The sequence below is a fragment of the Dendrobates tinctorius genome, unplaced genomic scaffold (genome assembly GCF_039654945.1).
Source record: "Dendrobates tinctorius isolate UK_male_01 unplaced genomic scaffold, ASM3965494v1 ptg000082l, whole genome shotgun sequence".
NCBI classification, from domain to species: Eukaryota; Metazoa; Chordata; class Amphibia; order Anura; family Dendrobatidae; genus Dendrobates; species Dendrobates tinctorius.
This window is the reverse complement of record NW_027361750.1, coordinates 22,875,586-22,881,585: the sequence shown is the minus strand read 5'-3', so window position 1 is coordinate 22,881,585 and position 6,000 is coordinate 22,875,586. Positions and strand designations below refer to the sequence as shown.

The 6,000-nt window shown below is 56.1% G+C and overlaps 1 long non-coding RNA gene across 1 annotated transcript in view; it reads right to left on the bottom strand.

The window, feature by feature from the left end:
• Positions 1-329: 329 nt before the first annotated feature.
• The window catches only part of LOC141096999 (uncharacterized), a 105,172-nt gene continuing 99,501 nt past the window's right edge, over positions 330-6,000 (bottom strand). The window contains exon 4 of the long non-coding RNA XR_012233824.1: positions 330-963. This is a non-coding gene — a long non-coding RNA (uncharacterized lncRNA). The remainder of the gene's footprint in view (positions 964-6,000) is intronic.

Genomic DNA, 6,000 nt, shown 5'->3' with positions numbered 1-6,000 from the left:
TCTTCGTGTTCCAAGCAGGGGCCATAAATGGTGCTCTGCTACACTATTGGTTGTGGGATGTGGGTGCTGGAGTCTGGTCAGGTGCACTCACCTTGCCTGGTTGTGGGATACCTGTGACGAGCGTCAGCTTAAGCTGAGTCATTTTTCTTGAATGAGTGGACCCTCTGAACCGTGGCAACCACCCAGCTAGGGCGAGCTGACCTAGTGAGAACCACCCCCTATACAGGGAGTGTCAGGGGCAGGACCAAGGGGGTGAGCCACCACGGCTGCTGGACCAGACGGCCGGCTCAGGAAGCAAGACAAGACGAGACAAGGCATTAATTCAAGTAAACTTCATTCAGGAACACTTCAGGGTACAACAGATGCAAAGATGAACACACAAAGAACATAAAGCAAGATGCATGCTAGGGCACGCCGAGGTCCAAGGCATGAGGAACTCTTCAAGGTAAAACAGGTGCAAAACGTGAACACACAGAATCCATATAACAAGGTGCGTGCCAGTGCACGCCAAAGTTCAAGGCAGGGTGCGAGGCATCGGACTCCGGAAGGCTGGCAAGGACTGACAGGGTCCAGGCATCTGGCTCCAAACCTCCGGCAGTGGTCAGCAGGCTTCAGGAATACGGGAGACAAACTAGGAGACAAAACAGGGTGCGTGCAAGGAGACACGCCAGGATCAGATTCACAGAACGGAGACCTGCGCATGCCGAGGGGCATGTCAGGGATGGGTACAACGACGGAGGCCTGCGCGTGCGAGGGCACACTAGGGAGAAGCACAAGGACAGTGGCCTGCACATGCGAGGGCACACCAGGGACAGGTGCAATGGCATTGGAATCCGGGGTCCAGACATCGACCGACAGGTTCCAGGAATCAGGCTACGGACATCTGCTCCGGACATCAGGTCGCAGTCATCTAGGTCCAGACCTCTGGCATCGGTCGGCAGGTTATGGAAACCGGCAGGCAAACTAGGGTTCAGAGCAGAGCAAAGAGACAAAGAGATTAGTGCAAGAGTAGCATGAAAAGGCACAGTGTGAGAACCAGCGTGCGTACAAGGGAGCACGGAAACCACAGCTGGGGCACCGGCAGGTGGTACCGACGGTGGCATAAGCAGGCGAGCACGACTAGAGGCGGCACCGCTGCGGCTCACGCAGCCGGTAACCACTATAGCACTGGACGGGGGCACGGCTGAGGCACACAGGCGAGTATGGCTAGAGGCGGCACAGCTGAGGCACACCAGGCAGGCACAGGTGACCAGGCATGTGCATGGAGGCTCGGAGCCACAAGGCAGGGCTAGGCAAAGATACAGGACAGAGACGCGTGCAGACAGCACGGCAAAGCCTAGTACGAAAAGTGCAAGAGCGCACGAAGTATCAGAGACAAGGCATAGAGTAGTAGACAGGACCCTGCGCATGCAAAGGACATGCCAGGGGCAAAGTACAAGGCAAGGCCTGCGTGTACCGAGGGGCACGCCTGGGACAGAGCACAGAATGGTGGCCTGCATGTGTAGGAGACACGCCAGGGACAGGGCACAGAACAGAGGCCTGCACGTGTAGACTGACACGTCAGGGACAGGGACAGAATCTAGCAGCGGAGCGTAGGCCGAAGCCCAGAGCCGGGCAAGGGAGAACCTTGGGACTAGACAGAGTACAGAGCGGGGGCCTGAACGTGTCGAGAGGCATGCCAGGGACAGGGTACAGAATGGAGGCCTGCACGTGTAGAGAGACACGACAGGGACAGAGTCTAGCAGCGGAGCATAGGCCGAAGCCCAGAGCCGGGCCAAGGGAGAGCCTTGGGACTAGACAGAGGACAGAGCGGAGGCCTGCACGTGTCGAAAGGCACGCCAGGGACAGGGTGCAGAACGGAGACCTGCACGTGTAGAGAGACATGTCAGGGACAGGGACAGAGTCTAGCAGCAGAGCGTAGGCCGAAGCCCAGAGCCGGGCCAAGGGAAAACCTTGGGACTAGACAGAGTACAGAGCGGAGACCTGAACGTGTAGAGAGACAAGTCAGGGACAGGGACAGAGCGGAGGCCTGCATGTGTAGAAAGACTCGTCAGGGACAGGGTACAGAACATAGCATAACAACGAAGCATAGTGAGGACAAACAAAGCACGAAGGACAACACGAGACAAAACACGAGACAAGAGACGGAATACGAGCACGGAGCGTGTGCAGAGACGCACAACAGAGCAAAGTGCAAGGGCACAGAATAGAGGGAGCGACCCAGCAGACCAAGCAGCCATGCAGGGAAGCAACACAATACTCAGGCCCTGAGCATAGGAAGGGGCGGTCTGATATAGAGCATAGCACCACCACTTCCGGGTCAGGACCAGGGAAGAGCTTCCAGTTCAGTTCCTCCAGGATCACAAAGCGCAGTCACATGATCAGGATTCCAGACATGCAGGGATGATTGCAGAACCGGACAGTGCAGGATTCTAGGAAAGGTCACATGATCAGGGTTTCAGACATGCAGAAACGATTGCAGAACCGGACAGTGCAGGATCCTAGGAAAGGTCACATGATCAGGGTTTCAGACATGTAGAGACGAATGCAGAACCAGCCTATGCTGGAACATAGAAAGGACACATGATCAGGGTTTCAGACATGCAGAGACGAATGCAGAACCAGCCTATGCTGGAACATAGAAAGGACACATGATCAGGGATTCTAGACATGACAAGATGATCACAGAAGGCAGAGCAGAAACGCAGGCATCCTGCAGCTCAACAGACATGAGGTGAGTGTGCACACTGCTCTAGGGAACATGCAGGATAGCAGACACGACATGCGCGTACACACCGCTCCAGGGGTTCTTGAGGCAAAACAGACATGGCAGACATGACAGACATGGCGGACATGACAGTACCTCCCTCCTTAAGCCCTCTCTTACTGGGGCTGGAAAGAAGAAAAAAAAAATTCTTCGGCAGAATCCAGAGTTAGTACAAAACACTCCAACAAAGTTGATCCGACATCTGAAACGGACACCTGCACCAGTCAAGACACAGGAGCCGCGGACGCGACACGGGGATCCAGTGGGGAGGACTGCGGGTAGACAAGCAAGTCTTCTTACTCTGGCTGCCATCATTTCCAAACAAGTTCAGAGGTCAAGGGCCGGGTCTGATTTACATCAGAAGAGTGGCCGGGGTACCGCCATTTTCAAGCGAGTTCAGGAGACATAGAGCAGATCAGATTCTTCATCAGAAGGTTAGCCGAGGTACCAGCGGAGTCCATGGCCTGAGTATTCTGTGACGAGCGTCAGCTTAAGCTGAGTCATTTTTCTTGAATGAGTGGACCCTCTGGACCGTGTCACCCACCTAGGGCGAGCTGACCTAGTGAGAACCACCCCCTATACAGGGAGTGTCAGGGGCAGGACCAAGGGGGTGAGCCACCATGGCTGCTGGACCAGACGGCCGGCTCAGGAAGCAAAACAAGATGAGACAAGGCATTAGTTCAAGTAAACTTCATTCAGGAACACTTCAGGGTACAACAGGTGCAAAGGTGAACACACAAAGAACATAAAGCAAGATGCGTGCAAGGGCACGCCGAGGTCCAAGGCATGAGGAACTCTTCAAGGTAAAACAGGTGCAAAACGTGAACACACAGAATCCATATAACAAGGTGCGTGCCAGGGCACGCCAAAGTCCAAGGCAGGGTGCGAGGCATCGGACTCCGGAAGGCTGGCAAGGACTGACAGGGTCCAGGCATCTGGCTCCAAACCTCCGGCAGCGGTCAGCAGGCTTCAGGAATCCGGGAGACAAACTAGGAGACAAAACAGGATGCGTGCATGGAGACACGCCAGGATCAGATTCACAGAACGGAGACCTGCGCATGCCGAGGGGCATGCCAGGGACGGGTACAAGGACGGAGGCCTGCGCGTGCGAGGGCACGCCAGGGAGAAGCACAAGGACGGTGGCCTGCGCGTGCGAGGGCACGCCAGGGACAGGTACAATGGCATCGGAATCCGGGGTCCAGGCATCGACCGACAGGGTCCAGTAATCAGGCTACGGACATCAGCTCCGGACATCAGGTCGCAGTCATCTAGGTCCCGACCTCTGGCAGCGGTCGGCAGGTTACGGAATCCGGCAGGCAAACTAGGTTTCAGAGCAGAGCAAAGAGACAAAGGGCTTTGTGCAAGAGTAGCACGAAGAGGCACAGTGCGAGAACCAGCGTGCGTACAAGGGAGCACGGAAATCACGGCTGGGGCACCGACAGGTGGTACCGATGGTGGCATAAGCAGGCGGGCACGACTAGAGGCGGCACCGCTGTGGCTCACGCAGCCGGTAACCACTATAGCACTGGACGGTGGCACAGCTGAGGCACACAGGCGAGCACGGCTACAGGCAGCATGGCTGAGGCACACCAGGCAGGCACGTGCACGGAGGCACGGAGCCACAAGGCAGGGCTAGGCAAAGATACAGGACAGAGACGCGTGCAGACAGCATGGCAAAGCATAGTATGAAAAGTGCAAGAGTGCACGAAGTATCAGAGACAAGGCATAGAGTAGTAGACAGGACCCTGCACATACAAAGGACATGCCAGGGGCAAAGTACAAGGCAAGGCCTGTGCGTACCAAGGGGCAAGCCAGGGACAGAGCACAGAATGGTGGCCTGCATGTGTAGGAGACACGCCAGGGACAGGGCACAGAACAGAGGCCTGCACATGTAGACAGACACGTCAGGGACAGGAACAGAGTCTAGCAGTGGAGCGTAGGCCAAAGCCCAGAGCTGGGGCAAGGGAGAACCTTGGGACTAGACAGAGTACAGAGCGGAGGCCTGCACGTGTCAAGAGGCACGCCAGGGACAGAGTACAGAACGGAGGCCTGCACGTGTAGAGAGACACGACAGGGACAGAGTCTAGCAGCGGAACGTAGGCCGAAGCCCAGAGCCGGGCCAAGGGAGAGCCTTGGGACCAGACAGGGGACAGAGCGGAGGCCTGCACGTGTCGAGAGGCACGCCAGGGACAGGGTACAGAACGGAGACCTGCACGTGTAGAGAGACACGTCAGGGACAGGGACAGAGTCTAGCAGCGGAGCGTAGGCCGAAGCCCAGAGCCGGGCAAAGGGAGAGCCTTGGGACTAGACAGAGTACAGAGCGGAGACCTGAACGTGCAGAGAGACACGTCAGGGACAGGGTACAGAGCGGAGGCCTGCACGTGTCGAGAGACACGTCAGGGACAGGGTACAGAGCGGATGCCTGCATGTAGAGAGACACGTCAGGGACAGGGACAGAGCGGAGGCCTGCACGTGTAGAAAGACTCGTCAGGGACAGGGTGCAGAACATAGCATAACAAGGAAGCATAGCGAGGACAAACAAAGCACGAAGGACAACACGAGACAAAACACGAGACAAGAGACGGAATACGAGCATGGAGCGTGTGCAGAGACGCACGACAGAGCAAAGTGCAAGGGCACTGAATAGAGGGAGCGACCCAGCAGACCAAGCAGCCATGCAGGGAAGCAACACAATACTCAGGCCCTGAGCATAGAAAGGGGCGGTCTGATATAGGGCATAGCACCACCACTTCCGGGTCAGGACCAGGGAAGAGCTTCCAGTTCAGATCCTCCAGGATCAAAGAGCGCAGTCACATGATCATGATTCCAGACATGCAGGGATGATTGCAGAACCGGACAGTGCAGGATCCTAGGAAAGGTCACATGATCAGGGTTTCAGACATGCAGAAACGATTGCAGAATCGGACAGTGCAGGATCCTAAGAAAGGTCACATGATCAGGGTTTCAGACATGCAGAGATGAATGCAGAACCAGCCTATGCTGGAACATAGGAAGGACACATGATCAGGGATTCTAGACATGATGAGATGATCACAGAAGGCAGAGCAGAAATGCAGGCATCCTGCAGCTCAACAGACATGAGGTGAGTGTGCACACTGCTCTAGGGAACATGCAGGATAGCAGACATGAGATGCGTGTGCACACCGCTCCAGGGGTTCTTGAGGTAAAACAGACATGGCAGACATGACAGACATGGCAGACATGACAGACAT